The sequence below is a fragment of the Glycine soja genome, chromosome 11 (genome assembly GCF_004193775.1).
Source record: "Glycine soja cultivar W05 chromosome 11, ASM419377v2, whole genome shotgun sequence".
In the NCBI taxonomy this organism is placed as follows: domain Eukaryota; kingdom Viridiplantae; phylum Streptophyta; class Magnoliopsida; order Fabales; family Fabaceae; genus Glycine; species Glycine soja.
In genome coordinates, this window is record NC_041012.1 from 33034904 (window position 1) to 33056386 (window position 21483).

Here is a 21483-nt window from a genome sequence, read left to right on the forward strand (position 1 = left end):
ATTTTTAATATACATATAAAATGATAATGAAAATGTATTGAGTTAGATTTTTGAAGGCATTTTTAGTGAAAATATTTTTTTAAAATGAATTATAAATTAGAAATAATAAAACAATAAAATTTTATTTTCAGTTGAAACTAGAAACCTCAAATGCGGTAACAAGGAATAAATCTAAAAATATATTTTTGGTTGAAAACACATTTTAAGTGTTTTTATTTATTGAAAGCCGAAAATAAAAAATCAAACCATTTTCAGAATTCTAATTTTTTGAAAATGAAAACAGTTTTCAGAAAATAAAAACAAAAAATAAAAATGCAAACTAAACATACCCTAAATGTTTCAATTGAAAATAAAGGGAACTAAATTTGTAAAACTATGAGACTAAAATTATACAATTTAACTTATATAATTTCTCAAATTTTTGTAATTTTTTAATCTCTCTTTATTTAATGTGTTCATAGTTTCACACTTTGAAATAATTTTTAACCATAAAAAATTATTTTTGACAATTTTAAACCGACATATTTTACTCGATGATTTGGTGGTTTTTTTTTTTTTTTTTACATATTTTGACGATTTCTAGAAAGAAAAAATAAAAACATGAATGTAAAATTATTGTGACTTTTTACCTATTGTGATTGTTTTAAACTATCACAAATCATTTCAAAGAAATTAAATTATAAAACACTTATGATGGTGGAATGTGAGATATTAAAAGTAGTTTTAAAATTTTTTTGAGGAACTAATAAAAATAATTTTTTTGAAAGACAAAAAATGATTATCCAAATTTGATGCACTAAAACGTATTTAAATAATTTTTTGCAGTTTACAAATATACCATGATTTTTTAAAAATGATCATATATATATATATATATATATATATATATATATATATATATAATTACTAATTAATTTTTAATTTTGATCATTTATACATAATTATATGACTTCTATTTATAGTTTCCTGATTTTATAATAAAAAAGATTTTCACTTTTTATACTATTAGAAAAGAATTTTTCATGAATGATTCTGTAGTATTTTTTTATTACGATTCTAATATGTGACTTTGAAGTTGTGGTTGAAAACGATTCTTAAATTGTCTTAAAATATTGTTTTTTATATTGATTTTCCTAAAAATTATCTTAGATTATTTTATTTATTGTTTAAAAAATATTAAAAACATTAGGATTTTAACTTTCTAAGATAATTTTAAGAAAAAAATCTTCTTAATGAGTTTGGAACTGCACCATATGCATGAAACAATATTATTATTGTACCACCATATCAAAGTTAAGGCCAGCAGCTCAAGTTGTAGAATCTAGCTTTTTGAAGACTTGTGCTTTGACCAAGATATTGATACGGACATAGATGTAGAAGAAGAGAATGTTGGGTTCAATGGCACAAATAAGAAGCTCAAGTCTGGCACGTCTGAAAGAAGATTTTGTGCTCCACTGAAATAGATTTACATCTATGATAGTTAAGGGAAATATCAATTGGGTAAATGTATCTCAGTAAATAGTTAGTAAATAATTATTGAGTCAGTTAGGATATAATCTTGTGCATGTGCTGGCATTCTGTTAGAGAGAATATTCGAGAACACCTATTTTATTTGTATCAGGAAAGTTGCAATGAAATGAGGAGATGAGCAAATTTTAACAAAAAAAAAACCCTTCTCTATTTTATTTGTATCTAGGAAAGTTGCAAAGAAAAAAGGAATATTATATTACCCTTGCTGTTGGTATCAGATATGTAGTGTCTTATAAAGAGAGAGATCAGACAAGTGTGTGTGTTTTATTTAGCTTATATAATCATTTTGTGTATATACTATATATGAAATATGTTTGAAAATCTCATGTAAAATTATGTTTGAGGTAAAAATAATTTAACCAATGGATCAAGACTCTTAGTGCGTATTTAAAATATTGTTGCGTCAATGATTAATTTTCTATGTCTGATGCCCACGTTCAAGCAGAAGTTATATGTACTAGCTTCCAATTTTCACATTTTGGATCCAAGTTTTGTGATTATAACACAAAACCAAACAAATGATTATTTTTATTTTTATTTTATTTTTATCCGTTGGACTTATATTAAAATAAGTGTCAAAGTATTTTTAATTACAAATCATACACATGAACATAATCATTGACATGAATAAGTCCAATTAGTGGTGGAGGATGATTAATGATGACACCTTAGTGCATATACGGATAAGGTGCTTGAAAATTTTGTCTTACACCTCAATATGTGAATAATGGTTTCCCTAAAGTGAATAGACAATTTAGTCCCTGAGATTGTAACCACTTTGCATATTAGTTCCTGACTTAAATTTTAATTCATAATAGTCCCTAACTTTACCTCCGTTATGCAAATAAGTCCCTGCTGTTAAAATCTAATTTCCTCCGTTAGTCAAATGTCTATTTGGCAAACGTAAGCATCCAATGTGGCAGGTTTGAGTCCAAGTCAGCAATATTATGTGACAAGGCAAGGACTGAATTGAAAAATTAGGTTAAAAAGAAATAAAAAATGAAGTAAACTCATTTTCCCTTTCATTGTCTTACTGCTTGTAGGGTTTTTTAACTGTTTGCGGTTTGCTCTTCCCTCCCCTGCATTCTCGTGATTGAGGGTTCGCGCTTTTTGTTGGTGGTTTCATTCAATTCGTTTGCATTGTTTTGGTGGTTTGATTTGGGGTTTTATATGTTCGAGGGGTTTCATCTGCATTGTCTTCGCGCTTCGTAGGGAGGTTTATGATCCTTTATTATTTTCGTTTATGATGCTCTGTTTTTATAGATGACAATGTTTTTGGTTTCTGATTGTGTCTTCGCGCTTTTTGACAATGTCAATGTCTTCGCGCTTTTTGAGGTAGGTTTTTTTATTTCCTAATATATGACAATGTTTGCGGTTTCTGATTGTGTAGAATGAATGACAATATAACTTTAGTATTGAAGCATAACCATAATTGTTGCAGAGAAGTGAACAACAAACAAGCAAATAGACAATGGGTGGTCAGTAAACTTGAGGGCAAACTCAGAATGCAGCCAACCCTTAAATGTGTTGAAGCTTTGGAATATTTCAAGCAAGAGTTTGGAGTGCACATTGAAGTTACAAAGATGTGGAGAGCCATGAAAGAAGCAAAGCAATTAGTGGAAGGGAATGAGAGGAAACAATATGCCAAAGTATTTGATTATGCACATGAATTGTTGAGGAGCAATCCTGGATCAACAGTTAAGATCAACACAGTGCCAAGTTCAGAAGGTCCACCACAATTTCAGAGGCTATATATTTGTCTTGCTGGCTGTAAGAAGGGGTTTGTTGCTGGATGTAGACCATTCATAGGTCTAGATGTATGTTTCCTAAAGAGTGCATTTGGAGGAAACTTGCTCTCTACTGTTGGGCTTGATGGCAATAACCACATCTATGTTATTGCTTATGCTGTTGTGGACATTGAGAACAAAGACAATTGGAAATAGTTTTTAACTTTGTTGCATGAAGATCTTGGGGATTACATACAGAATGGGTGGAATTTCATGTCAGACATGCAAAAGGTATGACATGGTGTGATTTGCAATTATTATCATAAGTTAGGTATTTAATTGAAGTTAATGACATAAGTTAGGGACTAGTCTAGAAGTATTTACTACTTTGCTGCAATTTTGCAGGGATTTATTCCAGCTTTACAGGAAGTCATGCCTGGTGCACCTCATAGATTTTGTGTCTTGCATCTTTGGAAAAATTTTACAAAGCAATGGAAAAGCAAGGAACTTAAAGGAATTGTGTGGCAATGTGCAAAATCCACTACTGTTGCTGAGTTTGAAGGCCATATGGCCCATTTGAAGACAATCAACTGCCAGGCTTGGGAGTATTTGAATAAATGGCCCAAACAAGCATGGACAAAAGCCCACTTCAGTACAATACCCAAGGTGGACAATATATGCAACAACACTTGTGAGGTATTCAATTCCAGAATTCTACAATATAGATGCAAGCCTATTATCACAATGCTTGAAGAAATTAGAAGTTATATCATGAGAACCATGGCTGCCTGCAAGGTTAAACTTTCTGGAAAGCCTGGACCATTATGTCCAGTGCAGTATAAAAGACTAGAAAAAGAATTCCATTTTGCTAATCAATGGACTCCCATTTGGTGTGGTGATAACATGGGCCTGAGATATGAGGTCCATATGTGGGGGAATAAGGTTGAGGTCAATTTAGGTGAATGTGGACATGCACTTGTGGAGTATGGCAACTAACAGGTTGTGTTCTTTATAGTTTTTTTTTCATTCCTAACCTACATGTGTGCTGATTTTACAACTTTGATGTAGGGATGCATGCCGACATGCCATTGCAACAATAACTCACAAAGGAGGGAAGCCTGAGGACATGTGTCATGAGTGGCTATCAATAGAAGCTTATAATAAGACATACCAGCATTTTATTGAACCAGTCCAAGGACCACATTATTGGGCCCAGACACAGTATACACACCCTGTTCCACCACATAAAAGGGTCCAAAGAGGAAGGCCAAAGAAAAATAGGAGGAGATCTGTAGATGAGGACAATGTCACAGGACATAAGCTAAAGAGGAAATTGGCTGAGTTTACATGTGGAAGGTGTGGCCAAACCAATCATAACATTAGAAGCTGTAAAAATATTGGAGTTCCTGTTAGGCCAAAGAAATATGTTGCACCATCAACTTCAAATGAGGATGACCACCTATTATCTCAAGATGAACAAGCTTTGAATGAGGCTGAAGAAGCTACTGCTCATGTTCAACAAGATCCGGTGGAGATTAATTTATCTCAGCCTCATTTGTCACAAGATAGTGACATGGAGTTGATGGTAAATATTTGTCACAACAAAGTAGTTTTATCTCAACCTAATTTGTTGCAGCACTCCATTTTTATATATTACAATTATTCATGTTTGGCATTTGCATGTAGGTCCCTGCAACTATTGTTCCACCAATAGCAAGGAATAAGCTAACCATAACAAGAGCCAAACAAAGGAAGGTTGCTGATAAAGATGATGCAGAAAACTGAAGAAGCATTTTTTGTTGTATTTTGAAGGTTGCTGAAGGTTGCTGAAGACCCATTTTTTGTTGCATTTTGAAGGTTGCTGAGTTTGAAGGTTGCTGATGAAGAAAACTGAAAATGCATTTTTTGTTGCATTTTGATATTAGGATGTGTAGTTGTATATTTTGAAAGCTTCACTGGCATGTGAAATGATGTAAACATTATGGCCTACTGAACAATTGCTTCTAACTACCATGCTCTGGGATGTCAAATATTATGTGAAATTGATTTAATGTCATGTTTCTTCTCTTTCTTTTATAAATTATACACTGTGTTGGATTTGGAGTTGGAGTAGGACCACCTAGTTTAGTGCTACTTCAATAACTTCAAAAAGTTATATAACAACAAATTATATTTAATAAACTTCTCTTTCTTGTGCCATCACCTAATTCTCTTTCTTTTATTTCAAGCTGTCCCTTCGAAATGATATCATGTTTCTTCTCTTTCTTTTATAAATTATATACACTGTGTTGGATTTGGAGTTGGAGTAGTACAATCCATCCCAATATACATTATGAGCTGCTTCTTATTACCTAATTCTCTTTCTTTTATTAAATTATATTTAATAAACTGCAAATTTCAGCAACAAATTTCACCAACAAATTATATTTAATTGAAATGGGTAATTGACAGTAGCAACAAAAGCTGCTATTACACTACAAAAGCTACTTCCTACTACAAATTCTTCAGCAAAACAACAATTGACAGTAGCAACAAAAGTTGCTATTACACTACAAAAGCTACTTCCTACTACAAATTCTTCAGCAAAACAACAATTACAATATCAAAAGCTGCTATTACACATTTTACTTAAAATACATTCCCCCTAAAACTAACATTACAATTAAAAATGAAAAACCTAACAACACAATGTTTGTTAAATTTCTCATTTTCTTCTGCAAAGCTTCAATTTGTAGCCTCAAATCAGCCACTACCATTGTTTCTCTTGAGACAGAAGATGAATTAGAAAGTTGGTTTTCTTCTTCAACCCATTGAAAAAATTGACAGTTATCTGGATCTGTTTGGGGTAATGCACAAGTATAGAATAACCTTCCTGGATTCCTTCTTGTTCTTGCAGTTCGAATAGCTGCACGTCTTCCATGGTGGCATTGCCGAATGAAACTACCAGAAAATGCACAACAACTGCCACTTGCAGACATGGACAAATCAAGAGAACAAGCAGCAGCGACTGAGCCTCAGAGTAGAAGAAGAAGAAGCAACTCAGCGTGGGAAGAAGAAGAAGAAGAAGCAACCAGCAGCTTCGTAAACCCTAATTTTTTGGGGGAAGAAGAAGCAACCTTGCGTGTGAGAGAGAATTTATAGATGCAGACCTCAGTGCCACGTTGGACAATCTACGTGGCACTGAATTGCCACCTATACACCTCACTAACGCCGTCACCTGAGAATTTAACGACAGGGACTATTTTGCAAAACTTATGTAAAATTAGGGACTATTATGAATTAAAATTTAAGTCAGGGATTAATATGCAAAGTGGTTATAATCTCAGGGACTAAATTACCTATTCACTCGGTTTCCCTAAGTGTATGTAAAGCTACCCCCACTCTTTCATAGTGGCACACTGACAACGGACAACAAAATTTCAACAATTGAATGTAATTCCATCTTTATTCTCTATGATAATCAGACCATTGATAACCTTACTTAAATTAAAAATCAAGGTACAATTACAACAATTCCATTCCATTATTTTAGATTAATGAATGCTTTTTCTTTTTTGAAAAAAAATAAACTATGGGTAATGGGATCATGTTTTTTTTTAGATAAGCGGGTAATGGGATCATGTGATTGTGGTTAATTTTCACGCGAATTTTTTTTTCTTATAAATTGAAAATCTTGATATTATTCCCATTAATGAAAAACTATATAAATGTCATATAGTCTAATAATTTTCAAAGTGGAAGATTTTTCAGAATATATATATATATATATATATATATATATATATATATATATATATAGATTACACAACCAAGTATGTAATTAATGTTTAGTTTTACCATTAAATAACCCACAAGATGTATGGATTCTTAATTACATGTGAATAGAGTAAAGGTATGTGGGAAGAAGAGTTGCTCTTTTCTGGTTATTTACTTTCTCAAGAAATTATTCTAGTGACTTTTGATGGTGGAAATATCTTACTTCTGAAAAATATTTTTTTTTCATACAATAAAACATGTACAACGAAAAATATATTCAATTTTTCCTTTTTTAACAAGTTGATTGTAAAATATATGGCTTCCATAACTTGTTTATAGGTTCTACACGTGAGAACTGTTGTACAAGGACAAGGTAGCATGTTATGGTTAGAGACAGATCCAAGAATTCATCAAGCAGGGGACTGAATTTTTATTTTGTATTTTAATTATTTAAGTATCTAACCTTAAATAAATAAATATTTAATAAATAATAAATTTTTATAAAATTATTTATTAATTTTACACGTAAATTTAAAATTAATTTTTATTTCAATTAATAAAACAAATAAAAATTGTATTTATATTAATTTTTTATTTCAAATTTTGGTAGACTTTTTAATTTTACAATTTCGATAACAATTAAATAAGACATGCACACAACAATAACCTCATAATAGAAAAAGAAAAACAAGCTCATTAAATATAATAATAACTAAAAGTCATCAAATTTTATAGCAACTATATATAATATATATAAATATGTTTATATAATAATTTTAATAATAATAATGATAATCAATGCTACTAATTAAATATATAAATAAATAAATAAATGAGGCTTATAATAATTTATATAACTAGTTAGTCTAAGTAATAAAAATTAATGAAAAGTCCTAAAGATATCATATTTTAGCATATCAATTAATTATTAGAATATATATATATATATATATATATATATATATTATTCCAGTAAAAAAATATGTACATTAATTAATTAATCTGATAATATATGTTAATCATTAATTAGTATATAGTTTTTATTTAAAATATCTTTTAATAAAAATATTAATTATTATATAACATTAAAAGGAATTTAAGGGAGGAGGAACTAAAGTACCCCCAAATCCGCCCCTGGTTACGGTCAGAGCCATGGCTTGGGACTTCATTCCGATGCTTGCTGTTATATTATTGGTCAATTAAAGTATGGTAAGCACGAACTAATTAGATGTTACCATTTTCGGTCAGTTTCTTGTTTTTTGCCCACTTCAATTGAATTATATTTTCAATATTTATAATGATTTTTTTTAAAAAAAATTGGCACTGAATTTTTAATTAATAGCGTGTTGGATTGCTGGGCTCATAGTATATGAAATACAATTTTAACAAAAAAAATTAGGAAATACAATAGAGGAGACAAATTTACGGCAGAGGGACACATTTATAAACTATTTACGGATTAGAGTCCCTTTTGAAAGAAATTGCTGGGGGGGGGGGGGGTCTGTTTTTCATTTGATGCCGCCAGCTGCATCAGTGACTCCATGGATGCCGCCACTAGCTCTAACGAGAATGATGCTGACGTGGCTGGGTGTCGCCAGCACCAACAGCATTACAGGGCAACTCGCCAGTAGCACCAGCGAGACATGTGCTGATTGGGCAACTCACCAGTAGCACCAGCGAGACATGTGCTTGGATCAGTCCCGCCATTGGTTCTTGCGAGACCAACGTGGACCTGGTTCTTCACGCCTTGACACAGCTACAACTTGGGTTCTGGCTTCACACGGCAGCTTAAGGCACTGTTTTCAAGTAAGGGTGACATGCAACAGGCTAGGGTTCTGCTGATTTGCAGGCTAGGGCATGGCATGCTGAGGGTTCACATGGATACAGTTTCATATTCACATGCGCCTGTAATTATTGTAGAGAAGATCACATGCTACATGGTGTAAATTGGCTTTAAATAAGAGCATTTGTAAGAATAAAATTTCACACTCAAAGCAAAGGTAGTATGAAGAGAGAAACAAAGCACTCCGAAGAGGAGAGAAAGAAAGGCAGTTTCGTGAAGTTTGCTGATTTTGCTCAAAGTTATTTATTTATTTAAAGTAAGGATATTTTGTATTTATTTAAAGGAATGATTTTTTATTGAGTCAATTTTTAAAGCCTTCTTTCATTTTGTTTGAAGCGTATTAATTTTGTGAATTAGATTTTTTATTTAAAAATTATTAGCAGTAATTATTTGTAAGCCTATTTTTTTTTATGGTTTTTGTGTTTGAAATATTTTTAAGTGTAACCCTTCTATTTATAAGCCTTCCATTTTGTGTCTGAAATATTTTTGAAGTTGAGGAATTTTTCATAAAGCAAGCAAATAGATTTTTTTATTTTTATGATTGACAAAATATTTAATTGAAGTAATAATTGTTTTTTTAGAAAAAAAATTGAACGTGAAGTTTAAGCGTATTAATTATTCTAATTAGGCCTTAGAAATATTTACCTGATTCCCTTATAGTTTAAGCGTATTAATTTTGTGAATTAGATTTTTTATTTAAAAATTATTAGCAGTAATTATTTGTAAGCCTTTTTTTTATGATTTTTGTGTCTGAAATTTTTTTAAGTGTAACCCTTCCATTTATAACCCTTCCATTTTGTGTTTGAAATTTTTTAGAAGTTGAGGAATTTTTCATAAATTATTTAATTAGAGTAATTTTTTAAAATAAAGTATGAATGTGTAGTTTAAGTTTAATAGAGCAAGCAAATAAATATTTTTATTTGTATCATTGACAAAATATTTAATTGAAGTAATAATTTTTTTTTGTTAGACTAAAATTTGAAGGTAAAGTTTAAGTGTATTAATTTTTTGAATTAGAATTTTTATTTTAAAATTATTATGAGTAATTATTTGTAATCCTCTTTGTTCATATTTTTTGTGGCTTAGAAATTTGATGTGTGACCGTTTCGGTTATAAACTTTTGTTGATGGTATTTGTGAGTTAAAACTATTTAGAGGTGACTCTTGAAGATTTTGAAGTTAAGGAATTTTTTTTGAATTATTTAATTTGAGTAATAATTTTTTTGTTAGAATGATGTATCAATGTCTAGTTTAAGTTTAATAGAGGAAGCAAATAGATTTTTTTTATTTTTATCATTCTCAAAATATTTAATTGAAGTAATAATTGTTTTATTTAGAAACAAATTTTAACGTGAAGTTTAAGCTTATTAATTTTTGTAATTAGGTTTTTTACTTTGAAGTTATTTTAATAATGCTTAATTATTTACAAGCCTTTGTTCATGGGTGGACAGACCTTACAAATAATTACCCGATTCCCTTCTAGTTTTTTGAAGTTAGAATGAAATTTTAATCTGTAGTTTAAGTTTAAGTTTAAGTTAGTAGATGAAGCAAGCAAATACACTTATTTATTTTAAAACGACTGTTGTTATGATTAATTTTTTTTAATTTTGTTCATGTAGGTATATCATGAATTCAATTATTACAATGTTATATTTCAACGGAAGAGTATATGAAGACAATGATGGTGTAATATTTGAAGGCACTAAAAAGGCCATTCAGATTAAACGCGGAATTAGTTTCAATGCTTTGAAAAAAAAATTGGAGATAAGGTAAAGTTAGAAAATAATTAAATCATTTCTACTATAAGTTGTAGATTTTTAGTTTCAGGAAAATATGTTGCGTTGCAAATTTGTGATGACGAAGATGTTGAAACTATGATCGAAAGTTTTCAACAACAACAACAAATGTCAGTTCTAGAATTATACGTAGAAAATGTTGCTAGCGGTTCTATGTTTCATGCTGCAAATTTTGTTACGTCATGTGGACATAATGTACCTCATCATGAGTCGGAACTGCCAAGAAATATAAGCAATTTACATGACGATGAAGATGATGATGATGATTATCTTGCATCTAACTCATACGTTGAAGAGTCTTTCGATGAAGATGATAGTGTCGATGGAATATTTGATACAGACGATGAAGTCACCGACATCGTTGAACCAGTTTCAATTGTTCACCCAACCGAAGGTAAATGTTTGTGAAATACAAAATTAGTTGAATACATCTATCTTTTGATGAGAATTGTATTTAATGGTAACTAAATAAGAGTAGTTTGTTGACGTGATTTTTTTTTAAATTATTAGGTGTACCAGAAATTAAAAATCCATTTTGGAATGATGCTTTGCATTATAATAATATAAATTGGAGTCATCCGGACGAGGAGGACATTTGTGGTTTGGACATGCCAACGACTTTTAATGTTGGACAAGAATTATATGTTGGCATGGATTTTGACAGTAAAGATGCGGTCAAAAATGCACTGAAACAATATGTGATGAAGGTGTATCAAAGTTTTAAGGTTGTTGAAACGAAATCACACAAATATATTGTTTGTTGCCCCAACAACACCGCAGAGTCTCCTTGCCCTTTTTATATGAGGGCAATTTTATCCAAAAAAACTTATGCATGGAAAGTGACACAATGGGGTGAACCGCACACATGTCTAAATATGACTATGACACAAGACCATGAGAAGCTTGATTCAAATTTAATTGCGACTTGCGTAGTAGGTACGTTTTTTATGTTCATACTATCCTACTTTTGTGTTATTTGTTATTTTAATTTGTAATTTTATTTTATTATTTGAATTACAGGCATGATCAGAGAAGATCCATCAATAAAAATTTCTTTGATTCAATAAAGGATAAATAGTGAATTTTCCTATAAGGTTTCATATAGAAAAGCATGGATGGCCAAACAAAAGGCGATTGCAATTGAATATGGCGATTGGAAAGAGTCGTATGCGAAACTCTCGTCATGACTAACACACATACAAAATCATTCTCCTGGCTCTTACTTTCAAATACTGCATGACGATTTTATTTTTGGTAATAGGGTGAGTCGCAAACATCGTCAGTTTCATAGAGTATTCTGGACATTTGGTCAATGCAAAGAGCCTTTTAAGTACTGTAAGCCAATCATACAAGTTGACGACACACATTTATACGACAAATACCGTGGGACCCTGTTAATGACCACATCGCAAGATGGAAATGGTGGTGTTCTTCCTCTAGCATTCGCCGTGGTCGAAGGCGAGACGCTAACAGCATGGTCATGGTTTTTGGCCCACTTGCGTGAACACGTCACAAATAAGAATGAAATTTGTCTAATATCTGATCGTCACGCGAGTATAAAGTCTGTTGTCGCTAACGAAGCACTTGGTTGGCAACCTCCCCACGGTTATCATGTGTACTGCGTCTGACACATAGCCAGCAATTTCAATCGCAAATTCAACAACGCGAAACAAAAAGAGATGTTCAAGAAATTGGGTAAGGTTTATTTTATACATTAATTTAATTTGAGTTTCATATCTATGTACAACTTTTGATGATAACAAATTTGATGCAGCGTACACTCCTTGCAAGCATGTGTTTGATCAAAACTTAGAAAAATTTCGTCAATTGAGTCCAGCCATAGCAAGATGGATTGATCGCATTTCAAAGGAAAAATGGAGCATGGCTTACGATACATCTGGACGAAGATATGGTCACATGACAACCAACCTATCAGAATGTGTGAATAAGGTGTTGAAAGATTGTTGCAACATTCCAATAACAGCGTTGGTCAAGTCAACATATAGTAGGTGCCGAAAGTACTTTGTTGATCGTGGTCGCCAAGCCCAAAGACAATTAAGAGAAGGCCAAGTTTATTGTTCTAAGCTTGTTACAAAACTTAGGAAAAATCAAGAACAAGCTTGTTCGCACATCGTTCGCGTGTATGATATCCACTCGACAAGGTTTGAAGTAGAGGAGACCTTCAATCCTATAACGCAACGTGGCGGACAAAAGTGGGCAGTTAACTTGAATGACCATTATTGTCAATGCGGAAGGTATTCTGCGCTTCACTATCCATGTTCACACATTATTGTAGCTTGTGGTTACGTGAGCATGAACTACTACCAATATATAGATGTTGTTTACACCAATGAGCACATCTTAAAAGCATACTCCGCACAGTGGTGGCCTCTTGGGAATGAAGCGGCAATTCCTCCTTCTGATGAGGCATGAACACTAATCCCTGACCCAACTACAATTTGTGCGAAAGGTCGGCCAAAATCAACAAGGATAAGGAATGAGATGGATTGGGTCGAACCATCTGACCACCGACAAAAATGTAGTAGATGTGGAGCAGAAGGGCACAATAGGCGTTGATGTCCAATGCAATCTGACCGTGGGAGTAATTCATTTAATTGATTTATGTATGTTAGATGAGTGACTTGTATTGCTTTAGGTTTTGTTCAATGTATTTACTTTGTGGTCTTCAATGAAATCGTCAGTTACTTATTTTTGAATGTGTACTTCTAATGAAATAAAATTACATTTAGAAGTTGAAATAAATGGAGTGGATCAATCGAGATTGAGTGACATTGGTGTTGATCGTTAGTTAGAAACGTTAGTTATTTTCTTTTCTCTACCTTTGTTTTTTTTAACTATCTATGCATGCATGGGCAAACCTTCATACTTGTTCTTCGTCGTCGTCGTTATTTATTTGTGCAAAATTTTGAGCCAGCCAACTTAATTTAACCACAGTACCTTTACTTTCACCTTCTTGTGGTCTGACTCCCAATAATTCCTCACATAAATCAGCCCAATCAAGATTTGTTGGACCGATTAATGGTAAACCATCCACACACATACCTAACAATATAGAGACGTCTTGAAGAGTACTAGTACACTCTCCGCATCTCATGTGAAACGTATGTGTTTCTGGCCTCCATCTTTCTATTAGAGCACTAATTTGCTATGGAATTTCTTCTTACGTGTGTCTAACTAAAATATCATACATATATAACACATATAATATATCAGGTTATATACAACAACCAAATAATATTTTCATACTAACTAACTAAATAATATTTTCATGCTAATTAACCTAACCTTCAAGTACCTAATAATACATAAAAATTAACAATAGAATATATTTTAAAACTAACTAACCTAATCTTGAAATACCTATTAATACTAACTAATCTAATCTTTTTATAATATTAAAAACATAATACATAAATATTAGACACTTCAAAAAATACTTACCAGGGATTATGGAGGAGAAAAAGCACACACGAAAATTGAAGAACAAAGGAAAGGGTAGCACACTGGAGGAGAAGCTTAGAAATTTGGAGGAGAAGAAGCTTTCTAACTTTGAAATGTAAGTTAACTTTGTTCATGGAGTTTTTTTTTTTATAGCAGAAAAAGTGAATGTTCAACGTTCAAAAAGCAACGTTCAAACGTTCACATGCAAACCCTGCAAGCCTAAACACTGCAACACTGAACCCTAGCCTGAAACACTGGAACCCTAAACACTGAAGCTGTCTCGCCAATGGGATAGGCATGACCCTCCAGCTCAGCGCTTCTCGCCAACTGCATTGGCGGATCCAACGTGGATACATCTTGCCATCTTCAGTGGCGGCACCAACATGGATGCATCTCGCCATCTTCAGTGGCGGCACCCTCCAGCTCAGCATCATTCTCGCCATCTGCAATGGAGGAACAACTATGTCGCCAGTTCATCTAGCGACTTCCATGGAGAAACAAACCCCCCTCGTAAAAACTTTAAAAACAGACCATCTTTCGTAAATAGTTTTTAAAACTAACCCCATACAGTAAATTTGCCCAATAGTGGATGTTGTGTGACGATAAAGTCTTTACCCCGCTGAATGGCTTAATTTCTTTGGAGATCCTAATATCTATGTTCTTTTTTCATATTTGTAATTATGACTTTCTTGGGAAGGACTTATTACACCTAATTCAATTTTTACATTTTAGAATAATATTTTCTTAAAATTCACAGTCTGACTGAAAGTTTCTCTTATATAGATCATATATATAAAATTTAATATTAATTTAAAATTATTTATTATCTCATTCATATAGATTAAAATCAACGTAATATAAACATTTCAAAATATATTAAAATATAAATTAATTGATTATCTTGTTGTTGATGTTTAATTTTGATAAAATTTAATAAAAATGATTTTGATAATATATATATATATATATATATATATATATATATATATATATATTAATATGATTTTTCATAAACTTAATACTAAGTAGCTAAGCTTGTGTCTCCAATGCATGCTTGACCATTCCATCTGCAACTTAATTCGCTTCCCTGGAAAAAATGTGCCTATGCTTTAAGCATTAGGCTGTATTACTATTCTTCAAAATTGAAACAAGTTATTCTAACGCAATATGCAATTTGTCAGTGCTTTGTTGGTTAGTACAAAAAATAGAAATAAGAAATGAGTCATGTTAAGTGCCTAGGATGTGTGGACCAATTTAAAAACTAATAAAGAACTCATTATAAAAAAAATGGAATACAACATCAATTATAATGACTTTTCAAAGAAGGTTTTTAATCGTCTTTATAAACTATGTTGTAAAAGATGAATACTTTTGACGACGGTCTCTGACTTTCATATAGTTATAAATTTATGATGGTTTTCGACGTAAATCGTCTTAGGAAAAAAACTACTTGTATATAAGACGATTTAATAGTAAAACCATCTTAGAAATTGTTATTTTGTAAGAAGGTTATAAAAAAAATAATTTTTGAATTAATAATTTTTTTAAAAAAATAGAAATAATCTTTTTTACGACTGTCAAAGTCAAAAATCGTCTTAGAAATAAATTTAATTTTTCTTTGAGGATTTCTAAGATGGTGTTTAAAAGTTAATTTTTTTATTTATTTTATACATGAAATTAAACCAGCATCCCCATCTTCTACAAGAGCCAACCGACATTAAGAATGTTGTCCTTTTATAATAATAATAATAATAATAATAATAATAATAATAATAATAGAATTATTACCATAATTAACGCTTTCTTGAACGATAGATAAATAAAATTTTAATTAGATATCCCCTTTGTCAATGCTAATTTTTAAATTACAACTCTTACTCTATCTACATCAACAAGCATTATCTGCTCAAGCATTAAAATACACACTCTGAAATTCAAAATTTTATAAAAGATTAATATAATCTGAACAGCAAATCTAGTCAATTACAACTAGCTTCAAAATCTTTTTCTGGAAGTCAAAATTACTTCAAAGTGATTTCTAATGAAATTAAAACACTTAATTTTATTTTTTGAGATCTAATAACATCGTATAGAGTGGGCTATTTGCACAAGTTCATCCCTCCCTCATTAAGTCTTAAGGATGCAAAGTAGACGATGACAAAATTGAAATTTATGGACCAAACTGAAGCAGCATTCCAATAACTGGTAGCAATACCTCAACTTCACCTGTCAAAGAAAATATTTACATTAATAAGCTTCTTAATCTAGTTAATAAATATAAGGAGATTGAAAAAAAGAAAAGAATCTCTTCATTTTGTTTTTGAAATTCATACCAGTCTCAAGCAGCTTTAAGATACACATTTTTCAAATATGTCATATGAACACCTTCCCTTTTCTTTGATCTTTCCATATTGTGAAGCTCATCCTTTAACATTGCCTCCTAGAGTTAGAATATTTGAAATTCATGAGCCTAGGTTAGCACAAGAAAAAAACAACAAAGTCTTAACTTTTTCCTTTGTTAAGGGAATCTATATCGAAATGTAAAATCACATTAGAAATTTCAGTTTTAAATAAACCTAGAAAATTAGTCCTTGAATTAAAGAAACAATCATTGACCTTGTAGTGCCACTTGTGACATTTTTTCAGATGGAAATACAATTACAAAATTTTAACATGTATAAACCTGTTGGCTGTGGAGACGATTCTCACGTTCAAGCTCCTCAATTTCTTCCTAAAATAGCAACATTTTATTATATAGTAAGGGAGATGACTCAATTGGGGAAATGAGATAGATATTCTAAAAAATCAAAGACATACTTGAAGAGCTAAAATATGGCGCTGTGACTGTGCTAGCTCTTCCTCTCTTTGGGCTTGTTGTCTAGCCAAAATCTGAATTGTGACAAAATATAAAAAAAAAAATGAAATGAAGGAATCTAAAAAATATACTAAATAGATGAAAAAGTCTGAAAGAAATAGTTTTATATATTTTAAATAAAAAATCTCTCAACTTCCACAACCCCTCACCAAAAGAAAAAAAAAACAGAGATGGTGAGGACGAGATGACACAACTAAAACAGTTGTTCAACTTGACCATATTGCTACGCACTACTTTCAAAATAGAAAAAAAAAAATCTCTACAATACATTACAGAGATATATGATTTAAACTGAAAATTGAGAATGAAAAATGCTATACCAGAATTTGTTGTTTTGCTGATGAGGGGCTTAAATTTGTTGAATCCAATTTATGCATGGCTGTACATAACAGTTGAATAAAGAAATGTCACTTACCACCCCTAACCTTGTGTTGGATCAGAAATTTCTAAATTTCAAGGAATTTAAAATGTCTAGAATTTGAATTGGTTTGATTTTAATTTTCTTCATTTTTCAAATGCTTTATTTGGATAAATTAATTCAAATTTCTTCCATTTTAAATTCTTTGTTTGGATAGGGCAATTCAATTTTCTTCATATGCAAAATTTCAATTTTATATTTTAAATAGATGAAATTTTAATATTAAACTTATAGAAAATAAACACAATCTAAATTTGAAATATTAATTAAAAAATATTTTCAATTTTTAATAATTTATAAATACAAAATAGGGTTTTTTTATTTGACCACAACCAGTGATGTTTTTAAACCGACATCAACCAAGACTATTTTTCGGTCGACATCAAATAGGGCTTTTTTGTCAAAATATTTTTGGAATATTTGTCAGCTGACGTCAACCGGGGCTATTTTTTGGATAACGTTGGTTGACTCTATTTTTCAGGCAATGTTGGCTAGATTTTTTTACCAACGTCGGCTAGGGTTTGTTTGGTCAACACCAGCTAGGGTATTTTCGAATGACATTGACCAAGGCTATTTTTAGCCAACGTCGGCCTAAAAAATCCTAGCAGGCGTTGACAAAAAAATCTACCCAATATCGGCTAAAAAATAGCTTGGTCGATGCCGACTAATAGAACCTATTCGATGTCGGCTGAAAAAATCATTGGTCAACGTTGGCCGAAAAATCCTTAGTTAAAGTTGGCTAAAAAATAGCCCTAACCAATGTCAGACAAAAAACCTACCCAACATCGGCTATAAAATAGCCTTGGCTGATGTTGGCTAAAAAATAGCTTTGACCAATGTCGACCGAAAAAACTCTAGTGGATGTCGACTGTAAGAACATAGTCGATGTTGACTAAAAATAGTCATGCCCAATGTTGGTAAAAAATACCTAGCTGGTGTTAGCAGAAAAAACCTTAGCCAACATCAATAAAAAATCCTAGCTAATGTGGTTAAGAAATAACTTTGGCTGATGTCAGCCAGATAACCCTAGTCGATGTCAGTAAAAAAAATCCTAACTGTCGTCGACTAAGAAAATCTAGTTGACATCAGTCAAAATACCCTAACTAACATCGGCTAAAAAAATAATCCTAGCCGATATTGGCTAAAAAATAGTTTTGGCTAATGTTGGCTGGAAAAACCTAGTTGACGTCGACTGAAAAATCCTAACAGATGTCTACTAAAAAATTAGTTATGACCGATGTCAATAGAAAAAAAAATCATTGGTCAATATCAACTAAAATTATCTGGATGACAATGACCAAAATAATCATTGGCCGATGTTACCTAAAATTTCTCATGACTGACGTCAGTGAGAAAATAACCCTAACCAACATCATCTAAAAAAAATCTTAGTCGATATCGGCAAAAAATAGCTTTGGTTGACATCATACAAAAAATTTATGACCGAAAAAACCTCGGCTAATGTCAGTGAAAAATAACTTATGTCGATATCGGTCGTAAAAACTTTGGTCACTCGTAGTTGTGAGTGTTGAGCGAGAAAGAGTCGCGAGCAAGAACGTGAGTTAAAGTGAGCATCTCCGAAAAAAGAATTTCAAATTTTATATTTTTTGAGAGAATTTAAAATTTCACTGTTTTAGTCAATCAAAATTATTTATAAAAATACCAAAAATTAAATCCTCTTTCAAATATTCTATTCAAACAAACTATTTTATCACGAATTATTTTAAATTCTTTTAAAAAAATAAATTTCCCTGTTAAATTGTCCCATCCAAACACATTATAAATGTTTAACTTGTGAAAGCATTTAGCAACAATGTAAAAAATATTCATAACCATGAAGAGATACTTCAAAGAAACTTTACAAGAGGAACAACTACTGTCATGCTATAAATAAATTAATGCCTGTTGTATAATTATCATTCTGATCGACTTGACAGCATTGTAAAACCAGCTGATAAATATGCCAGACCATGGAAATTAAAAGTATATAGAGTAATGAAATTTTGGAAGAAATTAAATACTACTATGGAGTTAGATTATTTTCACTAGAGTAAATTGTTATCATTTATAATATGTTCTTTAAAATGTATACCATTCTGTTATAAAATTACTATAACAATTGTAAAAAACTAAAAACTAAAATGGTATTTTATTTATTTTTTAAGATTGCGTTTCAGTGTCCTAACTACTTTTTAAAGTTTATACTTTATAGTAACATGTCTTATAATAGATGAAATACCATGTAGTGCTGTAATATGTGATTCTTACATAACTGAAGTCGTTGTTAGTAATAAGTGTCTAACTTGTTTGATTGATAATATAGATTTAGAGGGCTGCTACTTCTACTTGCCGTTATATATAAAATATCAAAGTGTCCACTCAATTCCCTTATCATTGTTTCCGTGTTTTGTTGTGTTCTTCAATTGAAATGGCGTCTAAGGAGATTGTTACAGAGATTCCCGAGTGAACCTGAGATACTAATTGAGAAACTCCTCAAATTGTCACAAAATCCATCTCTGCCATGGATGAAAAGAAAACTTGCAGAGAAAGTTAAAGAGAAAAAGAAAATGGAAGAAATCTAATTAGCATAGAATGAGAATTAGCTTACAAAAGTGTTGACTATTACAGTTTATATAGTTGGTTACAAGAGTAACTAACTTGTAACTAACTTTTAACTAACTAAACAAACTAAGTTAACTCTAGTTACAATGTGATCAACCTGAATTAACCATGATCAAAATGACATCTATGCTAATATCCCTCCTCAAGCTAGAAATGAATATTGGACATTCCTAGCTTGAAATACAAAAATTGAAAAGCACAAGGCAGCAAAGCCTTGGTATATATGTCTGCAAGCTGATTAGCAGAGGTAACAGGCAACAATTTCACAATTCCTTTTTGTATCTTCTCCCGAACTAGATGACAATCAATCTCAATGTGCTTTGTTCTCTAATGTAAAATTGGATTTGCAGCTATGTGAAGAGCAGATCAATTATCACAATACAAAATAATAGGTTGATGAAAACCTATTTTGAACTCTTCAAGCAGGAAAGTAAGTCATTGTAGCTCACAAGTGGTACTAGTTAATGCTCTATACTCAGCTTCTGAGGAGCTTCTAGATACGATAGCCTGTTTCTTCGATTTCCAAGAAATCAAAGAATTACCAAGATATATTGCATAACCAGTAATAGATCTTCTTATATCAATACAACCAGCCCAATCTAAATCACTAAAACCTTTTAGATGAATGTTACTATCTATATAAAGAAAAATCCCTGCACCTGGAGACCCTTTGGTATATCAAAAAATCATGAAAGCAACTTTTTTACGAGTTGAGGTAGGTTCAACAACAAATTGACTTAAATGTTGCACAACATAAGTGATATTTGGTCTTGTGTTAGTCAGATAAATCACTCTACCAATTAATCTCCTATAAGATGAAGCATCCACAGTCGAAAGAGAGGAACCCGAAAGATGATGGAGCCTAGTGGTATAATCAGAGGGAGTAGACACTGGTTTAGAACCAAGCATGCTAGTGTCTGTGACACCCTCTACCTTGATATACATATTTATATAATAAAATACATGAAAACATGGAATTACATAAAATGATATTTTATTCAATGAACATAAAAGAGTTCACGTGATAAAAGATTCACATTCACTTCACTATTATCAAATAAAACTTGTCAGAAACATTTTTGGCTCAAAACATCATGTAATTAAACAAAAATTCATGCCCCAATATCACATCCTATCAGAGCAATATGTTCCGACGTTCTTCAACACAAAGTTCCTTAAAGTAATCCACCTAGTCATTTGCTCCCACGAATACAAAGTTCGAGATCATAACAGGATCCAAACACAAACAACACACGGGGAATGAGTTATCACATTCCTAAATAATAGAGAGAAATGAGACAACATAAATATACATATCATATGAATGAAATAAAACTTACCTACATATTTCATGTTATTTCACCACCTGTCGCGTAACACCATACCTCAACACAACACGCCCCATTTATTTTCACATCATTCACGTACTCAAGGGTCAAACACAATATCACTCAA

General features: G+C 31.5%; 1 long non-coding RNA gene across 1 annotated transcript; it reads right to left on the reverse strand.

Annotated features, from left to right (window-relative positions):
• Nucleotides 1-16479: 16479 nt before the first annotated feature.
• On the reverse strand, nucleotides 16480-17009 carry LOC114374420. Its single transcript, XR_003658560.1, has 3 exons — nucleotides 16931-17009; nucleotides 16797-16844; nucleotides 16480-16553 (listed from the first exon to the last, which is right to left on the reverse strand). It is a non-coding gene; the product is annotated as an uncharacterized LOC114374420 (long non-coding RNA).
• Between the last annotated feature and the right edge of the window lie 4474 nt (nucleotides 17010-21483).